The 23,773-nt window shown below is 47.2% G+C and overlaps 1 protein-coding gene across 3 annotated transcripts in view; it reads right to left on the minus strand.

Moving 5' to 3' along the window:
- LOC139401889 (vasorin-like) overlaps positions 1-23,773 on the minus strand; it is a 47,876-nt gene that overhangs the window by 12,304 nt on the left and 11,799 nt on the right. For 2 of the 3 annotated variants that reach the window (XR_011633179.1, XM_071145891.1), the window contains exon 2: positions 20,274-20,341. The gene's annotated coding sequence lies outside the window, so the exon portion shown is untranslated. Of the gene's footprint in view, positions 1-20,273; positions 20,518-23,773 lie in introns of those variants that run through there. The other variant, XM_071145892.1, reaches the window with a different exon arrangement.

Here is a 23,773-nt window from a genome sequence, read left to right on the forward strand (position 1 = left end):
CATTTGACCACAGTGTAATGGGTAGTTGGGGTGAGGGGTCGCAGTTATCCCATGGGTTTAAACACAACGCCTGGGGGAACACATTTAAATGGACTGATAATGGAATTCAGTGGGTTGTAATGGATTTCTGCCCGTGCTGATGTAGCTGGTGGTCCGTCTGAACTGCTCTTCTACATTACATGTGTATAGAACTTCCCTCACAGGAGAAGAAAGTTATTCTAAATTAAATAGAGTTTTCTACTAGCAGGTTCTTAACTAGGACTTCATTCGGCTTATGCGTGCCTTTGCGGAAGTTTCTAAAATGTGGCTTGAGTTTTTCCTTCGGTTCAGCCATAAAGTCAACAGAGAGACATGAACCCGGGCTCTTCTGATATACAGCCTATAATAAAAAGCAGGCAGACACAATCATCTGATTTATATTAATCTATTCCTCTTCTCTCCCTTTAAACATGATCCACGCAGACACAATCATCTGATTTATATTAATCTTCTCTCCCTTTTTAAACATGATCCACGCAGACACAATCATCTGATTTATATTAATCTATTCATCTTCTCTCCCTTTAAACATGAGCCACGCAGACACAATCATCTGATTTATATTCAACTTCTCTCCCTTTAAACATGATCCACGCAGACACAATCATCTGATTTATATTCAACTTCTCTCCCTTTTTAAACATGATCCACGCAGACACAATCATCTGATTTATATTCAACTTCTCTCCCTTTAAACATGATCCACGCAGACACAATCATCTGATTTATATTCAACTTCTCTCCCTTTTTAAACATGATCCACGCAGACACAATCATCTGATTTATATTCAACTTCTCTCCCTTTTTAAACATGTTCCACACAGACACAATCATCTGATTTATATTCAACTTCTCTCCCTTTTTAAACATGATCCACGCAGACACAATCATCTGATTTATATTCAACTTCTCTCCCTTTTTAAACATGATCCACGCAGACACAATCATCTGATTTATATTAATCTTCTCTCCCTTTAAACATGATCCACGCAGACACAATCATCTGATTTATATTCAACTTCTCTCCCTTTTTAAACATGATCCACGCAGACACAATCATCTGATTTATATTCAACTTCTCTCCCTTTTTAAACATGATCCACGCAGACACAATCATCTGATTTATATTAATCTTCTCTCCCTTTTTAAACATGATCCACGCAGACACAATCATCTGATTTATATTAATCTATTCCTCTTCTCTCCCTTTAAACATGATCCACGCAGACACAATCATCTGATTTATATTAATCTTCTCTCCCTTTTTAAACATGATCCACGCAGACACAATCATCTGATTTATATTAATCTATTCATCTTCTCTCCCTTTAAACATGAGCCACGCAGACACAATCATCTGATTTATATTCAACTTCTCTCCCTTTTTAAACATGTTCCACGCAGACACAATCATCTGATTTATATTAATCTTCTCTCCCTTTTTAAACATGAGCCACGCAGACACAATCATCTGATTTATATTCAACTATTCCTCTTCTCTCCCTTTAAACATGATCCACGCAGACACAATCATCTGATTTATATTAATCTTCTCTCCCTTTAAACATGATCCACGCAGACACAATCATCTGATTTATATTCAACTTCTCTCCCTTTTTAAACATGATCCACGCAGACACAATCATCTGATTTATATTAATCTATTCCTCTTCTCTCCCTTTAAACATGATCCACGCAGACACAATCATCTGATTTATATTCATCTATTCCTCTTCTCCACCTGCAGTGGTTTTACTTTCTCTTTAATTCTGCTTTTATTTGGAAAGCAGGTTTCAACATTTAGAAAAAATGTCATGATTTAAGTTGATTGTGGGGGGGGGGGGGGGGGGGGCTGCTCGCTGTGTGAGTGGAAATTGTAGACACCTTCAGGTTGAATTTGTTCACTTAAGGGAGTTTCTTAAGCGCCGTTTTAATGGTACTGGTTGCTGTTTGGGGTACGACCTGGATTCTTCTTGTATTGTAGGGTTTGTCCTGACAAATGTACCCATAATACTCCCAGAGAACTCTGTTCTGAGGTGCTTGAGGGGTTGAAAGAGTACAACACTAAAAACGTCCTGAAACGTTCCCATATTCATTTTCCTTTCCGCCTCGCTGTCTGTCGTTACTCACTTGTAGCACTGACCCACCCGTTCAGCCAATGCACAACTTTGCTGCAACCTTGTAGCAACATTGTGAGGCAGAGATCACACTCTCCCATCTGAAAACACATCCCTGAGCTACAGAGATAGTGCCACCATGGTTACGGTAACTTGCGCCCTTCCACTTCCACTTTTTCCAAACATTGCCCGTCATTCTCAAGGTTCCTCTATCTAACTCTTTGATAAATGAGTATTTTGCCTGCAGAGAGACACATTATCACATCCTGCACTAGGTCATACTGTAGCCGCCTGCCCACAACAAGTCATAATCTTACAGCTAATCACACTGTTCTAGTTCATTACTGATTGAATTGATTCAACTTGGTCTAGTTGCTTCTGCGTCACATTGAAGAATAACCTGGTTGTTTTGTTGTGTGCCATTTCCACGTTGTTCCCAGAGTCTGGAAATCCTTTATCCAAGTTTATCTGTCCGAAAGGTTAGCTCTGCTTCTTGTTTCTCTAACGATGAATGAACCATCATCATCTTCACCTTTATCCCTCACTCTCTCTCTGTTCTGTCTCGTTGTAGCTCCTATTCTCAGCAGGTAACACAAGCTGCATGAGCCTGTGTGTAATACAACTGTTATAATCACTGAGCCCCCGCTGATGATGACCATGACATATGATGAACTTTGCAGAAGGAAACAGAGCAGGTTTTTTGCATTCTTGAGACTGGCGTTTCATTAATTCACTGGCAGCCATGCCATCTTTTCCTCCAAAAGCCGGTTTTAGTTGCGGCCGTATAAAACTATCAGAAATGCACAGGGCTTGTGCCAAGTAGATATTACGGCTGAAACGGAGCCACCGAGTTCCACTTCCACTGCATATCTGCATATCTTGTACATTTTCTACTGAAAAACACGGGCTCGAATGTCAAGAGTTGGAGAGGAGATGTAAGGGCTGGGAGGCAGGGGAAAGAGGAAGGCAGGGGAAAGAGGAAGGCGGGGGGGGGAAGAGGAAGGCAGGGGAAAGAGGAAGGCGGGGGGGGGGGGGGGGGGGGAGGCAGGGGAAAGAGGAAGGTGGGGGGGAGGGAGAGGAAGGCAGGGGAAAGAGGAAGGCGGGGGGGGGAAGAGGAAGGCAGGGGAAAGAGGAAGGCGGGGGGGGGGAAGAGGAAGGCAGGGGAAAGAGGAAGGCGGGGGGGGGGGGGGAGAGGAAGGCGGGGGAAAGAGGAAGGCGGGGGGGGGGGAAGAGGAAGGCAGGGGAAAGAGGAAGGCGGGGGGGGGAAGAGGAAGGCAGGGGAAAGAGGAAGGCAGGGGAAAGAGGAAGGCGGGGGGGGGGGGGGGGGGAGAGGAAGGTAGGGGAAAAAGGAAGGCGGGGGGGGGACAAAGGCCATGAAAGTTAGTTTCTAGCCCAGTATCATCCCTTCACATCACGCCACCACTGTGGTATGTATCTTCCTCCTCTTTCAGCATACCTCTCTTTTCTCTTTCCACTCCTCCTGGAAATCATAACCCTTGATATGAAAATGTTTTTTCCCCTGTAGTTCCTTGAAACCGGATTACGTTAAAGAAGAGAGGTATAGTGGTAATGTCTTGGATGCATTCCCTGAGCTACACATTCCTATTGTTCTGTTCCAAGTTATTACATGTTAAAGCCAAGGCTGGGCAGAGATGTATTGTTATACAGCCAAACACCAATAAAGTAGCTTTAGTATTGTGCCATTGGGTCAGGTTAACAAAGTAGCCAGCAGCTAACTCACTAACAGCTATCAACAGCCAACACCTGCTAACTCCGTGAGAAATACCTCTTAACTTCTGCCAACAGTGCAAAAAGTACTAACTTAGCTTTTCTTTCTGCCAACAATGCAAAAAGTACTGTGTTGGACTTAATCAGCATTAGGTATAGGCCTTGTAATCGTTTCTGGAAAATCTCGTTCAGAGATTGAAGATAGCATCTGATGGAGGTACAGTCTGCCATTTGACCACAGTGTAATGGGTAGTAGGGGTGAGGGGTCGCAGTTATCCCATGGGTTTAAACACAACGCCTGGGGGAACACATTTAAATGGACTGATAATGGAATTCAGTGGGTTGTAATGGATTTCTGCCCGTGCTGATGTAGCTGGTGGTCCGTCTGAACTGCTCTTCTACATTACATGTGTATAGAACTTCCCTCACAGGAGAAGAAAGTTATTCTAAATTAAATAGAGTTTTCTACTAGCAGGTTCTTAACTAGGACTTCATTCGGCTTATGCGTGCCTTTGCGGAAGTTTCTAAAATGTGGCTTGAGTTTTTCCTTCGGTTCAGCCATAAAGTCAACAGAGAGACATGAACCCGGGCTCTTCTGATATACAGCCTATAATAAAAAGCAGGAAGGCTGGTAGTATTACAGGGTTGGGAAATGATGAAGAGGTAGATGGAAAGACAGAGAAGAGAGTGTGGCTGGATGGATCTGCTGTGTGGCTGGATGGATCTGCTGTGCTGTGTGGCTGGATGGATCTGCTGTGCTCTGTGGCTGGATGGATATGCTGTGCTGTGTGGCTGGATGGATCTGCTGTGCTGTGTGGCTGGATGGATCTGCTGTGTGGCTGGATGGATCTGCTGTGCTGTGTGGCTGGATGGATCTACTGTGCTGTGTGGCTGGATGGATCTGCTGTGTGGCTGGATGGATCTACTGTATGGCTGGACGGATCTGCTGTGTGGCTGGATGGATCTGCTGTGCTGTGTGGCTGGATGGATCTGCTGTGCTGTGTGGCTGGATGGATCTGCTGTGTGGCTGGATGGATCTACTATGTGGCTGTATGGATCTGCTGTGCTGTGTGGCTGGATGGATCTGCTGTGTGGCTGGATGGATCTACTGTGTGGCTGGATGGATCTGCTGTGCTGTGTGGCTGGATGGATCTGCTGTGTGGCTGGATGGATCTACTGTGTGGCTGGGTGGATCTGCTGTGTGGCTGGGTGGATGTGCTGTGTGGCTGGATGGATCAGCTGTGTGTAGAGAAAAGAGAAAAGGGGAAAGAATAACGGGGGATGAAGGCTGGGGAAAGGGAAACTCCAGCAACAGTTGAAGGATGGTAAAACAGACATTTTGCAAGCTTGCCTGGCGCAATGGAACCAATGGAATAGTCCCTAAAGTGCAATCCCCGATCATCTGGCACTCCAGGCAGACTCAATCGAATACCCAAAGTATTTAAAATAAAACAAATCCTATTTGAACCCAGGTCTGTCACAACATAGACACATACAGCAGTATGCATTTGTGTGGTATGTGTCTGAAGCGGTACAGGACAAACATCAGCCAATCACACCTCTCCCTGAACAGAGGGAGCCAATCAGGCGCTGGAGGATACAGGCAAGAGACGGGGGACGGGTGTAGGGGAGCAGGGCCAGAATACACAAGATCAAGGGAGCCATGCAGTATAGATGGAGGTATGAGTGTCGGGAGAGGAGGAGAGAGAGGGGAGGCCGACATGAAAGAATGTGAGAGAGACGTAAGGAGGGGAGCTATGTAGATGAAGTTTGGAATATTTTCCTAAGACACCCAATGTTGTGATTCTTGCTCTCTGGGGTCTATGTTTATTTTACTGTGCCTCATTCTGACCAGGGTCCAGAGAATCTGATAGCCCAGAGGGAGCCATGAGGCTGGGGCAGGCAGAGAGGGAGCCATGAGGCTGGGGCAGGCAGAGAGGGAGCCATGAGGCTGGGGCAGGCAGAGAGGGAGCCATGAGGCTGGGGCAGGCAGAGAGGGAGCCATGAGGCTGGGGCAGGCAGAGAGGGAGCCATGAGGCTGAGGCAGGCAGAGAGGGAGCCATGAGGCTGGGGCAGGCAGAGAGGGAGCCATGAGGATGAGGCAGGCAGAGAGGGAGCCATGAGGCTGAGGCAGGCAGAGAGGGAGCCATGAGGCTGGGGCAGGCAGAGAGGGAGCCATGGAGGACACAGAGAGGAAATAGACAGACAGACAGACAGACAGATGGGGTGTATTCAGTGAGGTTTTGTTTCTGACTTAGAATATGTGGAGAACTACAAATACCTAGGTGTCTGGCTAGACTGTCAACTCTCCTTCCAGACTCACATTAAGCATCTCCAATCCAAAATTAAATCTAGAATCGGCTTCCTATTTCACAACAAAGCATCCTTCACTCATGCTGCCAAAAATACCCTTGTAAAACTGACTGTCCTACCGATCCTTGACTTCGGTGATGTAGTTTACAAAATAGCCCCCAACACTCTACTCAGCAAACTGGATGCAGTCTATCACAGTGCCATCCACTTTATCACCAAAGCCCCATATACTACCCACCACTGCGACCTGTATGCTCTCGTTGGCTGGCCCTCGCTACATATTCGTCGCCAAACCCACTGGCTCCAGGTCATCTATAAGTCTTTGCTAGGTAAAGCCCCGCCTTATCTCAGCTCACTGGTCACCATAGTAGCACCCACCGGTAGCACGCGCTCCAGCAGGTATATTTCACTGGTCATCCCCAAAGCCAATTCCTCCTTTGGCCACCTTTCCTTCCAGTTCTCTGCTGCCAATGACTGGAACAGACTGCAAAAATCACTGAAACTGGAGACTCTACCTCCCTCACTAACTTTAAGCACCAGCTGTCAGAGCAGCTCACAGATCACTGCACCTGTACATAGCCCATCTGTAAATAGCCCATCCAACTACTTCATCCCCCATACTGTTATTTATTTAATTTATTTTGCTCCTTTGCACCTCAGCATCTCTACTTGCACACTCATCTTCTGCACATCTATCACTCCAGTGTTTAATTGCTATATTGTAATTATTTCGCCACTATGGCCTATTTATAATGTAACTGTGTTGTTGTATGTGTCGAACTGCTTTGCTTTATCTTGGCCAGGTCGCAGTTGTAAATGAGAACTTGTTCTCAACTAGCCTACCTGGTTAAATAAAGGTGTTCTCAACTAGCCTACCTGGTTAAACCTGGTTAAATAAAGGTGAAATAAAAATAAAAGGTGAAACGTTCAGAGCAGATAGAAATGTAGAGAATAGAGCCTCAACCACCTCAAACACTGTTCCACACCTGGGTTCAAATACTATTTCAAATCATTTCAAATACTACAGAAAAGTCCTAAAAGTGAAAACCACGCCCACCTGGCACTCCAAGGCAAACGCTCATAGTATTTGTAAGATTTCGGGACAGTGGTTGAACCCAGGTCTGCTGTCATCCTGGGAGGAATGCAGCCGTTGAGCGTCAGCTTCTCTCCTCCTCAGGCTTGTCATTTCCTCTCTGCTGTCTCCACCGCTCTTTGCCTCCTCTCTGTTTAAACTTGAAACATTCCTGAGATGTGCTGCAGCTGAGTTTGAAAGGGAGCTTCCTCCGAGTCTCATCTGTCTACAAACACACACTCGGCCCTTGCAACGTTAGATTAAGAGGACGTTTCCCCTTTAGGAAAGCTATATATTTCCCAAGAAAAACGGGGAAAATCTCAACGGACTAGGGACTGACTGTATGTGTGGATGGAGTAAACACATAATGACACAGAACACTAGAGAGGACTTACAGTATATAACAACATGTATCTCTATGGGAGTAGGGCTTTCTTTGTTCCTACTCTCATTACACAACTAGAGTTATAACCTCTGTGCTCTCTGGGTTTGAATATGACCGTATCTATTATAAAAAGATGATGAATGTGTGGCACTGCTGGTGCTTCAGGCCAGGAGCTAGCCTAGCTAGGCTGTGGTAGAGGAGAGTATGCATGGCAACGTCTTTGTGTAACACTGTGCAAGAAGAACATGTGGCTGTAAATGAAGAGGAGCGGAGAAATGAAAGGCCTTTCTCTCTCTCCCTGCTCTCGCGCTCTGGATCCCTCTCTTTTTTCTCAAGACATAGAGGAAAAAGCAAGAAAACAGGGGGAACCAAAAGGAGAGAGGGATGGAAAAGAAAGGTCCAACAAGCTAGGAGAAACAGAAAGAAGGGTTGGTCCTGTCACTCGTCAGTCAGGTGGAGGGCCGAGATGGGTTTAAAGGTCTAGCCTACATGAGAGAGAGTCGTGAAGCCTCAGCAATTACAGCTTCACAGGGCCTCCCAGGCCCAGGGCCCAATGTCAAGAGCCCTTATCTCCAGCGAAAGGACAGGGCCGTGTATGTGTGTGTGTGTGTGTGTGTGTGTGTGTGTGTGTGTGTGTGCTCACTGCAGACATCTACTAAATCACATCTATCTCCATTTGATCCCCCCACAGAGAGGTAATTTGATCCCCCGTCACTTCTAAGATCTGAACACTGTGTCATCTTTCCCTCATTCCCCTGGCTGCGGTTCTCTAATGATATGGCCCTCACGCTGTCCTAGCAGGGGGCAGACTCGGTCAAAACCATCAATCTCAGACAATGGGGGTCAATGAGAGAAAGAGAGGGAGATGGAGGGAGAGGAAGATTAAACATCAGAGCCTAGTGAGAAAGGCTCGATGTGAAGGCGAAGCAGACCTGATATTCATTTAGTGCCCGTTTGAAGGAATAAGAACTCCTGACATCCATCAGGCTGGTAGTGAGAGCTGGGATAGCATGTTGGGATGTGGCCTGAGCAGGCCCTTTTCTTGTGGTGGGCCTGAAATATACCAGAGAGAGAGTTGTGTGCAGCAGCTTGCAAAGTTTGTTTCACTGTATTGCCCCATAACCCCCCCTTCACACCACTACAAAGATACTGTGGCTGCCAGAGGTTCATTGTCCCTGACAGATGTCGTAAAATCATTACCCCTCCTTCCTTTTCTTTTCTCTATTCTCTATATTGCCAGATTCATCTTTGACTGAATTCTCTGTAAGGCTGGTTCTAGTAAAGTCAGAAAGGACAGAATGTTATTTGTGTCAGACTGAAGATTCTTCGCCAACTGTGCTTTCTCCGATGTCAAGATCCATCTCTGCTTACTACTAGGTTGCATTGCACCTTGGGAGAGAAAAGCAGTTTATAATTTACATTTGTTATTATCATTCACTGGATAACAAGCTGCAAGTGTACTTGGCATGGTTACCGAAAGCCTTGATCGTACTGCAGGAGAGGGAAAACAAGTTCTTCAATTTCTTTCTCTTCCTCCCCCGTCTCTTTCATATTAGTCTCTACCTCCTCCTCTCCATCAACACTTTCCTGCTCCCTCCCTCCCTCCTCAACCCTTATAGATTCAACGGCAAGTTAAACATGTCTGGCCAACGGTGCACAACATCATAAATACTTCAGCACATTTCTTACACAAGTAAAAAATACTCTGCATTGCATTACACACGTTGCACAATACTGTGGTTAGCAAAGCTGACATTATTATACTGTATACTTCACTAACCTAGCTACATGTTGTCATTGACTGTATACTTCACTAACCTAGCTACATGTTTTCATTGACTGTATACTTCACTAACCTAGCTCCATGTTTTCATTGACTGTATACTTCATTAACCTAGCTCCATGTTGTCATTGACTGTATACTTCACTAACCTAGCTCCATGTTTTCATTGACTGTATACTTCACTAACCTAGCTACATGTTTTCATTGACTGTATACTTCACTAACCTAGCTACATGTTTTCATTGACTGTATACTTCACTAACCTAGCTACATGTTTTCATTGACTGTATACTTCACTAACCTAGCTACATGTTCTCATTGACTGTATACTTCACTAACCTAGCTCCATGTTGTCATTGACTGTATACTTCACTAACCTAGCTACATGTTGTCATTGACTGTATACTTCACTAACCTCGCTACATGTTCTCATTGACTGTAGACTTCACTAACCTAGCTCCATGTTTTCATTGACTGTATACTTCACTAACCTAGCTACATGTTTTCATTGACTGTATACTTCACTAACCTAGCTCCATGTTGTCATTGACTGTATACTTCACTAACCTAGCTCCATGTTGTCATTGACTGTATACTTCACTAACCTAGCTCCATGTTGTCATTGACTGTATACTTCACTAACCTAGCTACATGTTGTCATTGACTGTATACTTCACTAACCTAGCTACATGTTGTCATTGACTGTATACTTCACTAACCTAGCTCCATGTTTTCATTGACTGTACACTTCACTAACCTAGCTCCATGTTTTCATTGACTGTATACTTCACTAACCTAGCTCCATGTTTTCATTGACTGTATACTTCACTAACCTAGCTACATGTTTTCATTGACTGTATACTTCACTAACCTAGCTACATGTTTTCATTGACTGTATACTTCACTAACCTAGCTACATGTTTTCATTGACTGTATACTTCACTAACCTAGCTCCATGTTGTCATTGACTGTATACTTCACTAACCTAGCTACATGTTGTCATTGACTGTATACTTCACTAACCTAGCTACATGTTTTCATTGACTGTATACTTCACTAACCTAGCTCCATGTTGTCATTGACTGTATACTTCACTAACCTAGCTACATGTTTTAATTGACTGTATACTTCACTAACCTAGCTACATGTTTTCATTGACTGTATACTTCACTAACCTAGCTCCATGTTGTCATTGACTGTATACTTCACTAACCTAGCTACATGTTTTCATTGACTGTATACTTCACTAACCTAGCTACATGTTGTCATTGACTGTATACTTCACTAACCTAGCTACATGTTGTCATTGACTGTATACTTCACTAACCTAGCTACATGTTTTCATTGACTATATACTTCACTAACCTAGCTCCATGTTGTCATTGACTGTATACTTCACTAACCTAGCTCCATGTTTTCATTGGCTGTATACTTCACTAACCTAGCTACATGTTTTCATTGACTTTGCACCACACTTAAAGGTGGAGTTTCAGTTTACCAAAGTATCCGGGGGTATCAACAATAAGTGTTTTCAGTGTCTTCGTGGATTGACCCGTCAGAATTCAGAAAGTCCCCCAGAACTCTCCTCTCTTTTCTTCTGTTCTACTTTACTCCCTCCATTTTCTATCAATAATCCCCTTTCCTCCTTTTACCCATTCATCATCTGCTGCTCTCTGACCTGTCTAGGGGGGCCCTGGTTTATGGGATGGCGCTGTCATGTTGAGGGATGACCCTTACTCGGTGCATTGTGGGTAACAGGGTCCAGCTGTGGTCAGGGGGAGGGGGGCACTGACAGTGGAGTTAGGATGGGTGGTGCGTGGGGGTGCTCCTGTTTCATCTCACAGGACAGCAGCTAGGGGGATGGGGGTAAGAGGAGGGGTTCACAGGGGGCAGATAGACCTCCACACCAGTGTTCCCATGGCTGCTGAGGTGATCTTTTATGAATGTTATGTATACACGTCCCTAGTGCTGTACACTGCAGTAAATCCATAGAAACTGCTTGAGCCCAATGCTAGTACTGCACTGCTGTAGTGAATCTAACAGGGGTAACAGTGTTATACACTGGAGGACTGATCTCTGGCTCTGTAGTAATGGAGATCAGACTGTTATTAATGCTCTAGACTACTAGCATTGTTCCATTAAAAGACAAGGTCCCAGCATAAAATGACTCTAGTAGCTAGGCATACTATCTCTCTCCTTAGTAACTCAGCATACTATCTCTCTCCCTAGTAACTCTCTAGTAGCCACTCATCTCTTCTTCCTAATGAAGTGTTTCCTAAACCCTCGACATTTCCACTGATTGGATGTATTCGAAGAACTAGCACACCTGAATCAACTAATGAAGTGCTTGGTGATTGGTTGACCAATCAGATGTGCTTATACTGAAACACATGACATAGATGGAATGGCTAGGGGTGCTTGAGGAGAGGTTTGGGAAGCCCTGGCCTAACTAATACATCTCATTAGATAACCATCACCTGCCAGGAAAACAAAGACTTGAGAGCAATGAGCCATATTACTATTCCTAGAGGTCAGGGGTCAGAGTCAGATTGGCTGTTTCCACTGCTGTTAAAGCGACTGTGTCCTTTGTGTAACCCTCCACCAAGATAGGACAGATAACAGGGCCTGTTTGACACAGGCACACACCCATCGCACGCACACATGCAGAGACAGAAACACACACACACACCCCTGAGCCTCCTGCCCACCTACCGGCCCCACCGCCACATCAGGTGCACTTTCTGCACTCCTCCAGGGCATTTCCAAACCCAAAACCTCCAAAGTGTGTATGTACAACTCAACCCAGGTTAAATCCTCCGCGCTTCAGAGCTGCCTTGGCTGCTCCATTCCCAGGGAGCGAGGCTGGGAGAGGAGAAGAGAGGCAGACGATGGCCAGGCCAGACAATAGTCTGTGTTAGCAGATGTCTATACCGCCTCTGAGCTTTAAGGTCTGAGGTTCAGTTTAAATCCTCTCCTTTCTTTCTCTAAACATACTGCAGAGGAAGGGATTCTAGATGCCCGACAAGATCCCCTTGGATGAGATTCACACACACACTAACTCTCTGTCTTGCTCTTTGCAGATCGTATAGGTATTGACACATGGCTGCCGTTGCCTCCCTCAGTCAGCACTGATGAGGTGACCCAGCCCTGTGACCCTTGAACTTTCTGACTAATAAAGTCAGTGAGGTCACAACTCACTCACATGGACACAAAGCAGCCCTCTGTTACACACCTACCATCCCTGTGGTCAATTGGCTGATTATCCAATCACAGCTCTTTATACAGACACGTGGTGAGAGACTAGCCCATTAGGCGTCTGATCTTTACCATACAAAAATATCTCATTCATACAAAGTGTGCAGAGACCAGAACAATGGATAGGTCTGTATCCTCCTTTCCTTTGTGATGGGTTTTGAACTAACGTTTGATCCCATACCCTAACACCTGTCTCTGTCTAGTGAAACAAAACCTGGTTACCTGATCTGATTCTAGATCACATTTAAACTGGGACTATTCTTCAGATAGAGACTGTCTCTGGTAATGGAGTCCCCTGTAGCTCAGTTGGTAGAGCATGGTGCTTGCCACGCCAGGGTTGTGGGTTCGATTCCCAAGGGGGACCAGTATGAGATCAAATGTATGCACTCACTACTGTAAGTGGCTCTGGATAAGAGTGTCTGCTCAATGACTCAAATGTACAACACTGTCCTGCCCCAGTCATACACTGTATGTCAGTCAGGGACATAGAAATAGAATTACTAGATAATGAACACAATTAGATTAGAATGCTAACAAGCAGGTCTGAGGTCAGTTAGGGACAGCTACTATAAAGTAAACACTAGCTCAACACTGTGCTCAAATTACAACTGATACACTTGGTTTTCTGACTCTGGATCTGATTTAGATTGTGACTATTCTTCAGAGACTGGCTCTGGTCCTAGAAGGCTGGTTTGCTCCTGTTCCCAGGTCAGTCAGCTTTAAACAGCTACTAGCCCCCTGGCCTCTTTACTAACTGACCCATACACGCTGACCCCAAGCCTTAGAGACCACTCTGCTTGACCTGAGCACCATCTGTCACATGCCAATGTGGTGTAAAAAGGCAACCCGATGTAGACGCCTCTCTGTGGGAGAACTCTTTCTCTCTCCCTCTCTCCCTTTTTCTCTCTCTCGATCCCTTTTTCTCTCTCTCTCTCCCTTTTTATTTCCCTCTCTCTTTTGATGGCTTGTTGGGGAGCAGGAAGGTGCCACAGTGTTCAGCTGAACCCTGAACTCTATAGTCTTCATGTCATGAAGGAGATATTTGTCCACAAGGACCACTACTATACGGCTGTGCAGTCTGACCTGGGCTGGGATGCAGGAGGCTGGGATGCAGGAGGCTGGGATGCAGGAGGCTGGGGTTAGCAGGAGGCTGGGGTTAGCGGGAGGCTGGGGTTAGCGGGAGGCTGGGGTTAGCGGGAGGCTGGGGTTAGCGGGAGGCTGGGGTTAGCGGGAGGCTGGGGTTAGCGGGAGGCTGGGGTTAGCGGGAGGCTGGGGTTAGCGGGAGGCTGGGGTTAGCAGGAGGCTGGGGTTAGCGGGAGGCTGGGGTTAGCGGGAGGCTGGGGTTAGCGGGAGGCTGGGGTTAGCGGGAGGCTGGGGTTAGCGGGAGGCTGGGGTTAGCAGGAGGCTGGGGTTAGCAGGAGGCTGGGGTTAGCGGGAGGCTGGGGTTAGCGGGAGGCTGGGGTTAGCGGGAGGCTGGGGTTAGCAGGAGGCTGGGGTTAGTAGCTAGTACTGCTGTATTCACATACTGTCTATACTGTCTATACACACCATTCACATACTGTCTATACTGTCTATACACACCATTCACATACTGTCTATACTGTCTATACACACCATTCACATACTGTCTATACACACACCATTCACATACTGTCCATACTGTCTATACACACCATTCACATACTGAACATACTGTCTATACACACCATTCACATACTGAACATATGTATTTATATTTCGCAACATTTCTACAATTCTATCCATTTTTTCATGGTGTTTTGTACTGTGTATTTAAATACTGTATTCTTCACATAGCTCATTCTAATATTTCTACATTGCATTTTAGTTACACTGTTTATACACACGGTGTATTTTTTAATATACTGGGTTATTGATATATCTCACTCTAATATATTTACTGCTGTACATATCATTGTGAGTATATCTCGTGTAAATTCCTCCTGTGTAGATGTGGATTACTGTTACAGTGCTATTTGGGTTAATTAGATTCGTTCTGACGTTTCAAGATTTGTCAAATGTTTTTGGGGCATCATTTGTGTACTTGTTGACTTTTACTACATTTTACTACATTGTTAGGAACTAGTGACATAAGCATTTCACTGAACACCGCTATAACATCTGCTAAAGTGTGTGCGTGACCAACACATTTGATTTGATCCTATAATAGAACTAATAACTCTGTAATGAAGAGGCTGTAAGTGTATGGGTACAGGGAAAGCACTTGTCCGTTGTCGGTTTTCAATCATGCAAACCAGCAGGTGTACATTCTTCTGGTGTCAGTGAGTATGTGGTTTGTGCCTGTGTGTGTTTGTGCTGGGTGTGAGTGTCAGAGGATGGTGTGTACTTGTCTTCATGATGTGTGTGTTTGAGTATCGTGTGTGTGTGTGTGTGTGTGTGTGTGTGTGTGTGTGTGTGTGTGTGTGTGTCAGGGATTAGTTAGAGGCAGCTCAACCTGTTCCGTGGCCGTGTGCTGACACACAAGGCAGGTGTGATGTGCACACTCCAATCTCTCTCTCTCTCCCTCCCTCCATACCTTGTTTTCATCATCCTGTATTTACCTCTAGTTTATTGTTACATGTCTTTGAATGAAACACTGATTCATCATCACCCCCTGATATTACTGCTACGATTAACTATTTATCTTGACTTAAGTTCAACTTATTTTCAACTTCAAAGGCTATCCAGGAGATCAAACATAGTTTTGATCAGGGATTTACCTGACTCCCAATTCTGCTTTCTCTCTCTTAGTAGAGAATAGTATTTATTTTTTGGGACCCTGTTGCCCGGTGTTTCTAGAAAAAGAGGGTCTGAACCTCCAGATTTCTCTCCTGGTCAAATAGAGCCGTGTGTATTTTTTAAGAATCAGTATATTCAGATACTGAAGATGTACATGTATGTTTACATTCAGTCCTACCCTTGTCCCTCTGTTCAACAGTCAAATGTAGATTGAAGGTACCTATGACTGAATATGTATGGTCACATTCAGTTTGACCTTTCTCCCTCTGAACCCTGAACGTCTACTGTCAGAAACAAAGGTCAAGTCAACAAAAGCTAAGGGTTTGTGACACATCCAGTCCGTGGGCGGACAGACGGACAAACAAACACACACTCTCTGAGTGGTTCTGTCACCGTGTCCCTCTGTCTGGTTGTGCTTCCCTCTGGCTACATGCGCCACTGTCCCCCGCCCTATCATGTCACCTCCTACCAAATACCTCTGTCACCCCATGTCTCCAGAGAGGATTTACCCTGCAGTGTGCCAATCACATTTCTGTCACCACAGCCTCTGCCGCCGCCGTAGCACACACACACACACACACACACACACACACACACACACACACAAACACACACACACACGTCTCATGATGAACCTGCAGTTAATCTAGGAGCAGCAGGTAACAAGCAGTAGCATTCTTTCACCACCACGTCACCAAAAATGTAAAATAGGTCTGTACATTTACCTCAAATGTTAACAGATATACAGGCTGTGGAGAAATCAGGATTTCCAGTGAGTTGATAATGATCTGATGATGAACTCTCTACGTTCCAGCTGATGTGATACTTGACTAATGTGAAAGTCAGTGGACATGGCATCATGTCCTGTGTAACCTGGACAGGCTGTCTGAAGTACACAGTCTCACACACCCCGTCAACATACACTGAGACACACATGTATGAATCATCCTCAGCCTCATAGCACATCTGTGTTCACACCTGTTCATCCCCCGTTGCCCTGTTTTCTCTCCCGTCTGTGTTTCTTCTGAAGGTGTTCTTCAGGACATCAGTAACCTCTCCTCCCTCTGTCTAGTGGCTGTCAGGGGGGTTGTAGAGGTATAGACAGGGGAAACATCCTCAGCCTCATAGCACATCTGTGTTCACACCTGTTCATCCCCCGTTGCCCTGTTTTCTCTCCCGTCTGTGTTTCTTCTGAAGGTGTTCTTCAGGACACCAGTAACCTCTCCTCCCTCTGTCTAGTGGCTGTCAGGGGGGTTGTAGAGGTATAGACAGGGCAAATATCCACGCAGGAAGGGAACCAACTCTCTCTCTCACACACGCACGCACGCACGCACGTACGTGTCTCTCTCTACCAATGAGCCGTGTCGTAGCAGGTACGGGCGAGGGAGGGACAGAAAGCCAGTATGTATTTTCCTCCAGGGGACAATGACGTTAAATTGACTTGAAGGATAAATGTCACAGTACACCTCTTCATAGAACACTGAAGGGATTTGTGTCAATCAGCTGGAGATGCTGCTGCTGTTCTGGTTCTTGTCTTGAAGGTGTTTTAACAGAAAGGTCACTGTTGTCCTGTAGGAGGTCTATGACAGTAAAGAATGCCACAGATGCCAGAGATGGGACAATGTGTGACATTAGGGACACAATGGTGACAGTGTCACTGTGAGGATGACAGTAGCAGTACATTGTTTAGTCACTTGGCTGTCGGCCTGGCGATTTACAAGATAATTTATTAAACTTGGCGTCACTGTTTCCAATTTAAATCAATCTGTAGAGTTTCTCTAGGTCTGTGTTTTCCTGTCCTGGTCCTGGGGACCCATAGGGGGGCCCTAGTACTAACACACCTGATTCAAGTAATGAAAGCCTTGATGATTCGTTGAATCAAGTGTGTTAGTGCTCGTAATGAAAGCCTTGATGATGAGATGATTCGTTGAATCAAGTGTGTTAGTGCTCGTAATGAAAGCCTTGATGATAAGATGATTCGTTGAATCAAGTGTGTTAGTGCTCGTAATGAAAGCCTTGATGATGAGATGATTCGTTGAATCAAGTGTGTTAGTGCTAGTAATGAAAGCCTTGATGATGAGATGATTCCTTGAATCAAGTGTGTTAGTGCTAGTAATGAAAGCCTTGATGATGAGATGATTCCTTGAATCAAGTGTGTTAGTGCTAGGGTAACCACAACTTTTGGTGTGGCTATTGCAAATGGAATTAGTTGTTGTTGCTAACTTAATTGTCACTGTGTCTTATCAATCTGTGGAGGAGAGGCACATGTGTATGTTGATGTGAGTTATGTAGGTCCAGGTGGGGACATTGACTACATCAGTCATCTGAATCTAATCACCTCTCTCTCCACGTCTCTCTAAGATCTGAGTAGTCATGACGTCACATGGTGTATGTAGTCTGATCTGGAGGCTGAGAGAGGGATTTGGCTTGTAGACAGTAGTGTGTCTGTGTCATTGTGTCAGTAGAGGACAGGGTAAGGTTCTCACAGCTACACATTTACACTTTCTTTCCTCATTCTTTGACAATAAGCCTGTGTTTACAGACCTATCTACCTGTTTTACAGGTCTGTAGTTTACTGTACTGTAGAAATGACTGTCTGTGATTTTAAGCCATTCTAGCCTTGGGGCTTTATCCCATAAAACATACACACACGCACACAGATAAATTATGACAAGAAGATCTCTTTGGCTGATTTAAACTGTCACAAAAGAATGCATTGTGAGAAGACATCTCGCTGTGTTGGTCACTTGCCAGGGCCTCCTAGCTCAACCAACCGCCTCTAACGTCCCCCTGTCAGCTTGGCTTGTCCCGGGGTGGCCTCGCCTGCCTCCTGAGCTCACTGCTGCCTGCTTCTGCCGGGGCTGCCTCTACTCTGTAGCTGAGAGATCTTTCAACAAGGTTATATCACCGTGACCCTTGAACACTGCAATTAACGTGCAACAGGTGTGCCGTGCTCTCTGGGTTAGATATGGGAGAGATTCCTCAAGAAAACAACCATATGAGAGAGAGAGATCTGCCTGCGGAGGCTGGAGCGCTAACACACACCACTGCCTGGTCATGTGTTGCACATGGCGCTCCACTTTAAACAACCCACCACTGAATTCAATTTGAGAGCTATTCCCCCCGAGCCTCCTCGTGCCCTCCATCTGGAGAGGTGAGAGACGGGGCCCTTGGTGAGGTTTTGGGAGATCTCTGTGTGTGTGTTTGCACACAGATGGAATCCACATGTGTTCTATGGGTTAGTCCCACTGTCTTGTTGTTAATGCTCAGTAGAGAGAGAGACACCATGGTACATCACTCCTGCTTCATATTGTAAAACCCCCAGAGAGGAGAACTACCCGTCCCTTCACACAGTGTCCAGGTGTTTGGACGTAGTCTTCCAGACACCGTGTTTGTGTTGGTTGTCACTCTGTTGTACAGCCTATAGAGGGGCTCTGTCAGACCCGTCCAGGAGCAGATACATGTCCTCAGTGATGGAGCAGACAGACCCTCCCTAGTCTCTATGATCTCAGCCCTGTCATGGCCCCCTACGCTCCATGGTTTGGAGACACACACATACATACACACTTCTTCTAGTTCAGGAATGTGTGTCTGGTTGGAACGCTGCTGGGTTGTAAATAATTCACTATCTAGTGAGAGAGGGTTTGTGTCAACACATAGTCTTCTGGCTGCTTCTACCTTAATCCTGTCGTTTTAACATCAAAGCTCCAACGCACTGCCTCAAATTACAGCACACAGTGACATCCTGCCTCACTGCCTGTCTGTCTGTCTGCCTGCCTGCCTGTCTGCCTGCAGTACATGTGTGTGTTTGTCTGTCCACAAGTCTGCTCTCCAGAGTGGGGCTAATGTGTGTGTCTGTGTGTGTGTGTGTGTCTGTGTGCAATCACTTACTGCATGCCTCACTCTGTATCGCTCCCTTTCACTCTGTCTCTCTATGAGGTTTGAGGAGTGGGGAGGAGGGAAAGGTAGAGGTGGTTGTAAGGAAATTAGTGAGTGTACTAATGATTCCAGACCCCACAGGCCTTGAGCAGTGGGCTGTGTTCTGGGTCAGAAAGGAGAGGAGGGGGGAGAAAAGCACACTTTCCAAGCCTGCACAGTCCCTGTCAGACCTTAACAACAGCCCCCGCTGCCCCAGAGCCTGATTGCTGGACCAGACCACAGCTTGACCCAGACACACTCCCCCTGCCTCACATAATAGACCATCCCAGCTCGATCAGACACACTCCCCCTCCATCTATAATGGACCGGCCCAGGGGGGTGGAGAGGGGCAATTATCACCAGTGATTGAATAAGCCTCCCCTGCCTGCACTTTTATAGACCATCACACACATACACACACACACACACCAGGCAGCCATGCAAACCAGGCAGCCATGCCCCCCCCCCCCACACACACACGCACACACTCACCCTCCATACTTCCTCAACAGCTCTCTCTGCTCAGTAAATAGCATGTGTGTGCTCTCAGTCCTTGTTGTAGGTAGATAGACAACTTCTCATCGAGGGACTCAGTCAAGTGTGAAGAGGACTCATGAGGAAGGAATGTGATGAGGTTAACACTATCAACAGCCAAGTGTGCTTTCTGGAAACTTTGAATGCAAGCATTCAACAGGATGTTTCCTCATTCAGAAATGTGCCAAAAATGTTACCCTATGATACTTCTGGAGTGAACTAAAAACCTATCTGTTGACAAACTTGTATCATCTTGTTTCATATGGAAGTGTTAGTAGTCGTATTTCTAGTAGTATAGCAACTTAACTACTCTGTCATATAAACATTGAAGAGGAGTGAAATGGACGGTCAAACAATTAACCCTTAACTTACCCACTCAACAAGATGCCTCCTCCTGTTTCACTTCACTTTGACTGGGGTGGTGGTGGTGTCCCCTCTATCTGTAGACAACACAACAGAACAAACACATTAACACACACACTGTATTTGTGACTGACCAATCATCTTGACCGTTGAGGTGTGGTCAGAACCCACAGACTAGCTCTTGTAGTTAAGGTAGGTACAGTAGTTTAACTCACCTCTTTTGGGGATTGTTTTAGTTATGGTTGACCAGACCTTTTTTCTCCACACCACCCCACAACAACCCCCATCTCCTTCCCTCCCAGCTCCAGTCCTGCTCTCCACACCACCCCACAACAACCCCCATCTCCTTCCCTCTCAGCTCCAGTCCTGCTCTCCACACCACCCCACAACAACCCCCATCTCCTTCCCTCCCAGCTCCAGTCCTGCTCTCCACATCACCCCACAACAATCCCCATCTCCTTCCCTCCCAGCTCCAGTCCTGCTCTCCACACCACCCCACAACAACCCCCATCTCCTTCCCTCCCAGCTCCAGTCCTGCTCTCCAAATCACCCCACAACAACCCCCATCTCCTTCCCTCCCAGCTCCAGTCCTGCTCTCCACATCACCCCACAACAACCCCCATCTCCTTCCCTCCCAGCTCCAGTCCTGCTCTCCACACCACCCCACAACAACCCCCATCTCCTTCCCTCCCAGCTACAGTCCTGCTCTCCACAACAACCCCCATCTCCTTCCCTCCCAGCTCCAGTCCTGCTCTCCACATCACCCCACAACAACCCCCATCTCCTTCCCTCCCAGCTCCAGTCCTGCTCTCCACATCACCCCACAACAACCCCCATCTCCTTCCCTCCCAGCTCCAGTCCTGCTCTCCACATCACCCCACAACAACCCCCATCTCCTTCCCTCCCAGCTCCAGTCCTGCTCTCCACATCACCCCACAACAACCCCCATCTCCTTCCCTCCCAGCTCCAGTAATGCTCTCCACACCACCCCACAACAACCCCCATCTCCTTCCCTCCCAGCTCCAGTCCTGCTCTCCACACCACCCCACAACAACCCCCATCTCCTTCCCTCCCAGCTCCAGTAATGCTCTCCACACCACCCCACAACAACCCCCATCTCCTTCCCTCCCAGCTCCAGTCCTGCTCTCCACACCACCCCACAACAACCCCCATCTCCTTCCCTCCCAGCTCCAGTCCTGCTCTCCACACCACCCCACAACAACCCCCATCTCCTTCCCTCCCAGCTCCAGTCCTGCTCTCCACACCACCCCACAACAACCCCCATCTCCTTCCCTCCCAGCTCCAGTCCTGCTCTCCACATCACCCCACAACAACCCCCATCTCCTTCCCTCCCAGCTCCAGTCCTGCTCTCCACATCACCCCACAACAACCCCCATCTCCTTCCCTCCCAGCTCCAGTCCTGCTCTCCACACCACCCCACAACAACCCCCATCTCCTTCCCTCCCAGCTCCAGTCCTGCTCTCCACATCACCCCACAACAACCCCCATCTCCTTCCCTCCAAGCTCCAGTCCTGCTCTCCACATCACCCCACAACAACCCCCATCTCCTTCCCTCCCAGCTCCAGTCCTGCTCTCCACACCACCCCACAACAACCCCCATCTCCTTCCCTCCCAGCTCCAGTCCTGCTCTCCACAACAACCCCCATCTCCTTCCCTCCCAGCTCCAGTCCTGCTCTCCACATCACCCCACAACAACCCCCATCTCCTTCCCTCCCAGCTCCAGTCCTGCTCTCCACATCACCCCACAACAACCCCCATCTCCTTCCCTCCCAGCTCCAGTCCTGCTCTCCACATCACCCCACAACAACCCCCATCTCCTTCCCTCCCAGCTCCAGTCCTGCTCTCCACATCACCCCACAACAACCCCCATCTCCTTCCCTCCCAGCTCCAGTCCTGCTCTCCACATCACCCCACAACAACCCCCATCTCCTTCCCTCCCAGCTCCAGTCCTGCTCTCCACATCACCCCACAACAATCCCCATCTCCTTCCCTCCCAGCTCCAGTCCTGCTCTCCACATCACCCCACAACAACCCCCATCTCCTTCCCTCCCAGCTCCAGTCCTGCTCTCCACATCACCCCACAACAACCCCCATCTCCTTCCCTCCCAGCTCCAGTCCTGCTCTCCACATCACCCCACAACAACCCCCATCTCCTTCCCTCCCAGCTCCAGTCCTGCTCTCCACATCACCCCACAACAACCCCCATCTCCTTCCCTCCCAGCTCCAGTCCTGCTCTCCACACCACCCCACAACAACCCCCATCTCCTTCCCTCCCAGCTCCAGTCCTGCTCTCCACATCACCCCACAACAACCCCCATCTCCTTCCCTCCCAGCTCCAGTCCTGCTCTCCACATCAACCCACAACAACCCCCATCTCCTTCCCTCCCAGCTCCAGTAATGCTCTCCACATCACCCCACAACAACCCTCATCTCCTTCCTTCCCAGCTCCAGTCCTGCTCTCCACATCACCCCACAACAACCCCCATCTCCTTCCCTCCCAGCTCCAGTCCTGCTCTCCACACCACCCCACAACAACCCCCATCTCCTTCCCTCCCAGCTCCAGTCCTGCTCTCCACATCACCCCACAACAACCCCCATCTCCTTCCCTCCCAGCTCCAGTCCTGCTCTCCACATCACCCCACAACAACCCCCATCTCCTTCCCTCCCAGCTCCAGTCCTGCTCTCCACATCACTCCACAAGCTGAACAGGAAGTGGTGTTGTTTTAACGTGCTGCATTCCAGCGCCGTATGGGAGGGGTGCAAGGAGGGAGGTAGGGAGCGTGCTGAGAGGCAGGAGGCCGTGTGGCGTATGAGGCGTTCTGGCACGGGGAGCGAGAGGATGAACGACCGAACCAGACAACGATAGAATGACAGAGGAAGTGAGGGAGGGAGGGAGGAAAAGGAGAGCAAGAAGGCAGGCTGTCTTCTGTCAGACTGGCAGGGTAACATGGTAGGACAGTAGTTTAACACAGCTACAGAACTTAGTGAGTGAAGGCAGGGTATCATAGTAGGACAGTAGTTTAACACAGCTACAGTACTTAGTGAGTGAAGGCAGGGTATCATGGTAGGACAGTAGTTTAACACAGCTACAGTACTTAGTGAGTGAAGGCAGGGTATCATGGTAGGACAGTAGTTTAACACAGCTACAGTACTTAGTGAGTGAAGGCAGGGTATCATGGTAGGACAGTAGTTTAACACAGCTACAGTACTTAGTGAGTGAAGGCAGGGTATCATGGTAGGACAGTAGTTTAGCACAGCTACGTGGTTCAATGTGTGTGTGTTCTTTACAGGGTTCTGTGTGAACCAGGTTATAACCTATGTATTTAGATGGCTGTGCAGTGACTGCTGATGTGTGACTTTATGGATGTGTGACTTTGAATAACAGTAGATTTGACCCCCTGCCTGGCACATATTACTGTGAGCCTCTCAAAGTACACAGTGTAACTGTAATTCATACAGATGTTTGATACTGTCCCAAAGCCAAACCA

The sequence above is a fragment of the Oncorhynchus clarkii genome, unplaced genomic scaffold (assembly GCF_045791955.1).
Source record: "Oncorhynchus clarkii lewisi isolate Uvic-CL-2024 unplaced genomic scaffold, UVic_Ocla_1.0 unplaced_contig_544_pilon_pilon, whole genome shotgun sequence".
Lineage (NCBI taxonomy): Eukaryota > Metazoa > Chordata > Actinopteri > Salmoniformes > Salmonidae > Oncorhynchus > Oncorhynchus clarkii.